The following is a 9,601-nucleotide window of genomic DNA, read 5'->3' as shown; positions in this document are numbered from 1 at the left end:
CATAGACCTGTACCAATAACTTCTGAGGTTATAAGAATATTAATGTTGCTTATTTTTTATATATAGTTTCCAGACCATATACTAAACCTAAAAATAATATTTTGTGTCATCCTAGATATTTGCTTAGGTAGAAATTTAGGTATTTCTTTTTTCAATCACCATTCTGTAAAAAAAATATTCGAGACGAAATTCTTTGTTTCCCTGTAAAGGCAAAGTGGCTTCCGACGTACACACGCATTTTGTGTCATTTTCATCCACGGGTATAATGGCATTTAATAAATACCTAATATTGATCCTAAAACGCCTAAAAAAATATTAGAGTCGGTAAGTGAAGTGTTGTACTTTACAGAACATTGTTATATGTTATTCAAACAAATCTGTGTCAAATTCATCCACCGCTTTTATTTAAAAAAAATTTTTTTCTAATTAACACCCTGTATCTGCCACAAAAAAAAATTCATATTATTAAGTTTACGTCTACAATATTATAATACCACATTGAGACATCATTCATAATTTGGGTCATTTTGATCCACGGTTTTTTTACTATCTGGCAAAATAAAACTCAATTGAGCAAGAAGGGCGTGCGCGGGGAAGGGTACCTACGCGGGTGGGGTGCTTATTATACTTGCCGCAATATCAGCTGGCGACTGAGATCTTAATACTATCTCCTTTACCCTTGTTAAGACCAACCAAGAGATGGCATTATGAGCTGTCTCGCCACTTAGTTTTGCGATACAGTGTATTTATTTCATTCGGAGGCATAATTACATTGTCTTATCAATGTTACCGTAGTAGGTATATAAATATAATTAAAAATAAACTGTAGGCTGCACTCCTCATACTGACCAACATTTGTGACGTTCCTAATCAAAAGGTACCACTTTCTCTGACAGGTTATTTGTATAAAGATATAATCAAATTTCGTCTTTATGGTAAACGACAAAGTGGTACCTACCTTTTGATTGAGAATGTCACAACAGCGACTTAAAAATTACTTTTGTTTCGATTTTTAGTAGACTTTTTAAGTTTATTTTAAGACGCAATTTATTGTGATTTTTGTTATGTTTAAGCGTGGCAAGCAACATTAATTACATTGATGATGATGTTCATTAAATACAATATTTTTTCATACTATACTGAACTGTCACCCTATACATGAGAATGAACAGCGCCCTCTTGACAATGATCATATATTACTGGTCAGGCTTTAATATGTGTCATAATTTAGTAAAGTCCCCTTTGTGTATTCTAAGTTTCCGAGTTACAGCAGTTTAGTGAAAGCGTTTTTTTTTAAATATAAATTAAGGGTTGAATAAAGAGGAAAGAAAATTTGATTATTTTTGCGCTACGACGCACGGTTTAGGAGATACAGCCCTATAAAGTTTTTATTGTTTTTTTCTTTTTTTCTTTTTTACATTGTGTTTTTTGTATATTACTTTGGGGTTTCATAAAGGGGAACGAAAATTTATTTATTTTTGCTCTACGACGCATGGTTTAGGAGATCAAGCCCTATAAAAAAAAACTTTTTTTTTGCGTTTTTTTTTTTGTATAAATTAATGGTTACATAAAGGGGACCGAAAAGTTGATTATTTTTGCGCTACGACGCACGGTTTAGGAGATACAGCCCTATATAGATTTTTTTCTTTTTCTTTTTTACGTTTCTAAATATTAATTAAGGGCTTCTTAAGGGGAACAAAAATTTGATTATTTTTCGCTACCATGCACGGTTTAGGAGATACATCCCTAAAGTTTTTTTTCTTTTTTTTTCTTTTTTTTGTCATTGCGTTTTTTGTTATTACTTTGGGGTTTCATAAAAGGGAACGAAAATTTTATTATTTTTGCGCTACGACGCACGGTTTAAGAGATACAGCCCTAAAATGATTTTTTTCTCTTTTTCTTTTTTGCGTTTTTAAATCTTAATTAGGGGCTTCTTAAAGGGGAACGGATATTGATTATTTTTGCGCTACGATGCACGGTTTAGGAGATACAGCCCTATAAAGTTTTTTTGTTATTATTTTTTTCTTTCTTTTTCTTGTGTTTTTGTATATTATTTTGGGGCTTCATAAAGGGGAACGAAAATTTTATTATTTTTGCGCTACGACGCATGGTTTAGGAGATACAGCCCTATAAAGATTTTTTTTTTAAATTTTGCGTTTTTTTTAATATAAATTATGGGTTGCATAAAGGGGAACGAAAATTTTATTATTTTTGCGGTACCACGCACGGTTTAGGAGATACAGTCCTATATATTTTTTTACAATGCATGTGCTCGAAAAGTGCGTTTCCTACGGAGCCATGTCGTGCGGAAAGTACTGCTTTTCCGCACTAGTGCTTTTTGTTTTCAATTTTTTTTTACAGTACATATGGTGCTACTTTCTCGCACTAGTGCGGAAAAGAGCACTTACCGTGCATATGTCGAAAGTTTAAAGGGCCATATGTACTGTAAAACGTACGATACACGTGCGAATAGGTAATTCGCAACTCGTGTCGATTTAAAACACTCCTTTTAATAATTAAACTTATTTGCCATGACATGTTTTTTTATTTACTCGCACAATGCATAGTAAAACATTGTATGATACACGTGCGTAAAGATGATTTCCGCACTTGTTGCATAAATAGCAATTTTTTTTATCAAAGAATGAAAGAAAGTCTCGGTATTTATAACCAAATTTTACTTTAGTGGTACCTTTTCCCTATCACTGTCACAAATGTATGTGGCGTTCACGTAAACGCGATATTTTTAAGATTTCCCTGCGCAATGTTGCCAGCTCGCTCGCAAATCAAACATGTACTTACAGTTCTTTTGCATAATGGTGACATTGTACAATATCTATGAGATTTAAATAGGTAAAAGATAATTCGACGCATTCTTTGCTTGCTTGTTGCTTGTTGTTGTGTTGTTTGCGTAACTTCTTTGAATAAGTTGCGTTAATTTGGCGCACAGGCGAAGTAAACATGCGTTGCGTACGGCAAGGTCACGCCGCGGCCCCACCCTGCACGGCCTCCGTTGCCCATTCAGACCGCCCGCTAGCTTCGTTTGAACGCAAATAATATTTTTGTAATATTTGTTTATGCAGTGGATGCAAGTGACACAAATTCATACATCTTATTTATCCCGCATTTCAAATTAATAAGATGTAAACTCTAATATCTTTAATATTCTTTTGTAACGGTGACAGCCTGTTACAACAAAATCATCAAATATCTTATGAAGCTATGCCTTAATAAGACACAAAATCATTTAATGGACCTATTTAAACGATTAAATTCGACCTAAGTAATTTTTTTTAACTCTAATTTTTTTTTGTGTCATTTAGAATATTATGACATAGTATCAGATTGCAGTGGACGTAATTGACACAAACTATGTTTTCACACTAAAAACACTATCCTAAATGCAACACAGTTACATGTTTTCTCTCGAATATTTTTTTCTCCAAGATAATTCAAAATAAAAAATAATTACCACAAAATAACAAATTACTAGAAAAGCAAATTATATATATGACACAAAACAAAATGTAAGATTTACATCTTAACAAAGTATTCATAAGCGAAAACAGAATTGACTTTAATATTTTTATAACCTAGGGGTCAAAATATAGCCAGCGGTACAGGTCTAACTCGGCAATAATGTGCATAATGTGGACCGTGACTTATTGACTACAGTACAGTGATGTCTTTAGTGTCGTTAATGGAACGTTTTATTGCAGTATTGATCTTCACGCTCTAAGGTTTACCATTTTTGTTTTGTTATTATCGCACATAAGAACGTTTTTTTTTTTCAGTTGTATACATATTGTCTATACCTCCAAGAAGGTAAAGTAGTGTTACTTGTGAGTGCGTTATATCAAAAGTATCAAAACCAATAGACAATTGTATCATGAAAATCCACCCTAAAGTCGAAATCGCTAATAGTTTTTAGGGTTCCGTACCCAAAGGGTAAAAACGGGGCCCTATTACTAAGACTCCGCTGTCCGTCTGTCCGTCCGTCTGTCTGTCTGTCTCATGAACCGTGATAGCTAGACAGTTGAAATTTTCACAGATGATGTATTTCTGTTGCCGCTATAACAACAAATACTAAAAACAGAATAATATAAATATTTAAATGGGGCTCCCATACAACAAACGTGATTTTTTTGTTGTTTTTTTTCGTAATGGTACGGAACCCTTCGTGCGCGAGTCCGACTCGCACTTGGCCGGTTTTTTTTACATTGTATGTTATTTTACACAAAGTACTGTCAATTTCGTGATTGCTCATCCCCTTTTGTCGTCATTGTTGATCGTCATTAGATACAATAAATTCATATCTATGCACGTCGTATTCAAGATCATCATCATCGTCACTTAATTATTATTATATTCATAAGGAAACGATCGTTGGTATAGACTACACGGCAGATCAAGATGTGATCTAATTGCAGCCTTGACGTGTTTACTTTGCCTTGGAAAATGTCATACATAATCATTAAAAACGCCCAATGGTCTAACACCTATTTCCTACTTGCTTACTGCTCTGAGATGCGATGTTTCTTCTTAAAAAGTTTATTGGAGCTTTCACATAATATGGTAAATCAGGAATAGTTCAAGGGTTAAACGAATGCTATTCTGTTACAATGGCGAAAACAAAGCTAAATGTACACTCAGCTGCTGAAATAGTTGACCTGCAAACTTCTATGAAGTGGGGACAGTTATCTCTGCATCTAACTGTATATAGATTTAGATTTATTTATTTCAGGATAAAAATTACACTATAAATTTGCATCAATGTCAAAATTATGCTTATCTTCTTATCATGATCGTCAAACATTACATACCATTTATTATATAACATTTATTATGTATACATATTTATATAACGAACAACTTGCAAGTGCATTTGGTTGATATAAGACTTCCTATTTGGGTGGCATGTTATCATACTCAGACAACTATAACAATTAGATTGACGAACACTTCATCGACGAGCGATATCACTGACCTCTGCCCTCAAGTTATATGTACTTAATGGTGAGGAACAATAATATCGGTAAGGAAAATAAGGTTATTTCGTTTCTTAAAATGTTAGCATCATGTTTGACTTGACCCCAGTCTAACAATGACGGCAATATCGCGTTCCATCGGCGAAACTTATCTTTCACGTGTCTATATGTATTCAATTACCTTGAATATTTTAGAGCGAACATTCAAGACTGCCATATGTTATTGACATTTTGACAAATAGTCACCCTATCCTCTCGCCTCTCACTTATATGTCCTTGCGATCATGTGAAGTACGAACTTCGTTCATTATTCATTGTATGCAATACCTACCTATGAATGAATGTCGCGGCATATATACACATTAATTTACGCTTAAACATTCAAATTTAAACGAAGTCTTGCACACATATGAAAATTGTTCGTTACAGAAGTGAGCGTAGCTCTTAGTGCAAAGACGAAACATACGTGTAAGCGCAGTCGCTAACTAAAAGTGGTAAGCCTTGGTATAATCGAGCAGGGTAGACATATGTGCGGTCATTTAGAAACGGCCGATCGTTAGGTTAGCAAATATTTATCTTAGAATTGTAGCAAGTACCTACGGTTAGACACAAGTTCTATCATCATTATCATCAATCAGAATATTTTATATCGTAGCCATCATAGGTGATCGGATCGTAACATTATGTAGGTTAATAAACCGTTTGATGGAACGGAAAAACCTGCTACTAGTATCTTCATTAGTAAAGCACGTCGATGTAATAACAAATGAGGGAGGCAGTGTTCACAACATAAGATGTTCCAGGTATAACGAGGGCACGTACCACGCCTTGACAAGGAACAAATACCAGGGTGCGTTCGCGGCATTCCAAAGATTTTTACTCTTTGTGTTATATTTTTCACCTTTTTATGAGACATATTTGTAAACTTGAGTTTTAATTTGTTGCGTATTATTATTATTTTACATATCATGTCCATTGCTCACCGAAAATTATTGCTCAATTTTTTTTCTCTATGCAAACGCGTTTAGAAAGTCAGAATCGTTGTATGGCATTCATTTCTTATAGGTACTTGTCCTGTATATTGTATATTATAGTATGAACCTTCTCAAATTATTTTTACGCCCAAGTCCCTAAGTCCAACTCACGCTTGACTGCACATTTCTAATAGGTTTTCCTGTCATGTATAGTTAAAGAACTATTTTGTGTATTTTTTTGTTAATTTTAGACTCAGTAGTTTCGGAGATAAAGGGTGGGGATGGTAATTTTTTGGCTATTTTTTTAAATAACTTCTAAACTATTTATTTTATAATTACAAAAAAAATATAATTCAGATTCTTAAAATTATCTCTTTTATTTCATATACAACACAATACAGTTTGAAAAACTTTATTTTTTATTTTTCTCATTTACCCCTCAAAAGTGGCCCCCATGTAAACACTTCATTTGTTTACGTTATACATGTCCGTCTTTGGGTCACAAACTTATGTGTACCAAATTTCAACTTAATTAGTCCAGTACTTTTAGAGCAAATGGGCTGTGACAGACGGATAGACAGACAGACGCACGAGTGATCCTATGAGGGTTCCGTTTTATTCCTTTTGAGGTACGGAACCCTAAAAAGTTTTAGCAAAAACTCAATATATTAATAGTAATTGTACATTGACTGAAAGTGTAGCGAGACTTTATCAACAATATAACATAGACTAATGGCAATAGAAGGTTTTAAAGATTATCTAGAAACAAAAAGCAGATATTCCAGTCAGTTTCCGAGAATATCTTTTCAACTTCAGGAGACACTTTATTTATATTCATGCCTGAAGTACGAACACACGTTCTAGCTACATCCAAGCATATAGGTTATAATTACCTCATCCAAGATACTAGATAAGATAACAATAACCAAGTAAGTACAAGTGGTTAGACAATAATTTATGCACGACATACACAGAGTTTGTCCCGAAGAGACCAAGTTTAGTAACTCGGGATCAGCGACGCGCTCCGGACTCGCTCATTATGCTTGCTTAATTTTGCATGCTTTTAAATTTCCTAATTGACAAGTTTGGATGATATATTCTGCCTATTCTATTAGGGTAGAAGTCGAGTTATTTTGATAGGTATACTCGAAGCCAAGATTAATTTATGCCACCGTATGGAAACTCAATAGCTCTATTCAATTTCAGAAACTAGGTACAATCTAGATGACACCGAGAATTGATTCGTAGTCATACATATGCAATTAGTTAACATGTCTAAAGCATACTTAATGTATTCGGATCTTATCTAATCCCTCACCGTTACTTGAGTAAGCTCTTGGCAATAGAACTATTTGCTATTCTCTAGTCTCTGTCAGACTTTCGACCTCCACTCTTAACTTTTCTCAAACATAATATAACAACAAACATATTTAAATTACAGCGAGATATCAAAGTCCATAATCGTAACTGTATTAACGCTCCTTTTCCACATTGCACTTGTGACCACATGACAAGAACAAAAGTACAGTGAAGTACCTTGGAATTATGATAGACGAAAATCTAAACTTCAGAGAGCAAGTTTCCGCGATTTCAGGTCGGGTCCGAAAGCTGTGATACATATTTGTATTTATTTATTGCGTATGGTAATTCAGGTTACAATAGCAGGTACTGATAGATACGGAAAGGAGCGAGTAAAACCACAGACGGCCGTTAGCGCACTGACATATATTTCAACGAGTAACAGCGTGTGGACGCAGCCTCACGCACACATATGCAACACTTCCTCCCCCTAGTTACATAACTAACCTAAAACAATTCTTAAAAATATTTCTTAAAACTAATATTGGAACGCTTCCGTAATATTCTTTTGGGGACTATTGGCGCATTGCTCGCCATGTCTGGCTTCTGGCCTCCTGCTTCCGCCTCATGGAATTCATCCTCATCATCTGAGCTTGTCACCTCTTTCCTTACTTCGCTCTTTGCCTTACTTTCCCCCTCTGCGGGGTCGTCCGATGATGGGGCTAAAGTCCCCGTGAGTGAGGGACCCGGCGGTAGTTCATGGGTTGACATCGGCAATGGTGACGGCAGTGGAGTTGGTGGCGATGGCGTTTGCGGCAGCGGCGGTGCACACATATGCAACAGGTACAATATTGCATATTACAACATAGTTTCACTGAACACTACCTTTACAGGTGTACACGCTTGTATATACTTATTACTCTATTAATAAAAACTAATTATAAAATGTCAAAATAAATTAATATTAAGAATACCGCTAAATAATAAAAAATTATAATAATTATGTGGGTTCAATGTCCATGTATTCTCTTAAACTATAATAGTTATTTGTTATACAAGGGTGCAAAGTTGTATTTTACCTGCGAGTGTGGAATTGAAACACGAGCAAGCGAAAGGATTCTATAGTTGAACCACGAGCGAAGCGAGTGGTTCTAAAATAGAATCCTGAGCGTAGCAAGTGTTTCAACACACGAGAAGTAAAATACATTTGCACCCGTGTGTAACACAAAACTTTTCCCCTCACTATAGCGAGGAAAGTGCAACATCCACAGGCGTTAGATCATTTTCATCACTGGAATCACTCATTTTTTTACGATATTATATCAGAAAACACTAGAAATTCTGATTTTTACGCGAGTCGGTGAGAAGAACAGTAAAAATTTTGTTGACATTTCTGTTCTGACGTATGAAATGTCAACGATGCGTTTTGAAATTGCATCGACTCAACTTGTGCGTTCAGAATTATATTTAACATCATTACAAAAAATCTAACGTTTCTTATGGAATTTTAAGGTTTATGACTTAAAATTATTAAATAAAGCTAAATTTGGTATTTTTTATTAGATTCTCAAACCATTTATTTAATGATAATTAATATCGAACGAACCATTATCATGAGCGTTTTACGTTTTGTTATCTGTCAATCTACTTAAACACGCTCCATCCAAGGTCAAATTACTTTCCCCACTAGTGGATAAAATGCGTTTTTCCCCGCTTGTTTTAAAGGATAATAGACTGCTTTCCGAGCTAGTGAGGGGAAAAAACATTTATTTATAAGCCAATCCTGAACTGAACTTTTAAATTGTTTTATGTCTAATATTTTAAAATTATCGGGCAATTTATTATAAATGTCAATGCACATCATGAAGCAATTTTTGGAGGATAACTTCAGTCTTACATAGGGCTTATATAGCTTGTGTTCATATTGACTTCTTACCATTCTAGAAGACATTGCCTGAACCTGTTTAAACATATTTATGTGCTTATAAACAAATAAACATGTCTCTAAGATGTACAGACTATATAAAGTAAAAACGCGTACAATTGATACAATGAAATTGCTACGAGAATCAGCCGATTTTTCACTGTTGAAAACTATATACTTACAGCAAAGATAGATATAACTCCGTGTTAGATGGATACATTCTAAGGAAAAAACGTGCCTCGAAAATCACGAAAATTTGATTCTCGATCAGATGTCGCTACTACCTTTGGCCTACTCTCGTATAGAGGGCGTTGACGGTTTCGTTTGTTATTTAACAATTTTAATGCATATCAGTGACAGAACATGGGTCAAAATAATAAAAATAATGAATGCAAATAAAAAAAATCATTTATCCA

General features: G+C 34.5%; 1 protein-coding gene across 3 annotated transcripts in view; it reads left to right on the top strand.

Annotated features, from left to right (window-relative positions):
• The window catches only part of LOC134746678 (protein gustavus), an 89,757-nt gene that overhangs the window by 38,018 nt on the left and 42,138 nt on the right, over window positions 1–9,601 (top strand). The window contains exon 1 of one of the 3 annotated variants that reach the window (XM_063681190.1): window positions 3,625–3,740. The exons of the other annotated variants lie outside the window; for them this stretch is intronic. The gene's annotated coding sequence lies outside the window, so the exon portion shown is untranslated. Of the gene's footprint in view, window positions 1–3,624; window positions 3,741–9,601 lie in introns of those variants that run through there. 3 annotated transcript variants of the gene reach the window in all.

Source organism: Cydia strobilella, chromosome 13 (assembly GCF_947568885.1).
Source record: "Cydia strobilella chromosome 13, ilCydStro3.1, whole genome shotgun sequence".
Lineage (NCBI taxonomy): Eukaryota > Metazoa > Arthropoda > Insecta > Lepidoptera > Tortricidae > Cydia > Cydia strobilella.
This window is presented reverse-complemented; position numbering and strand designations above follow the sequence as displayed.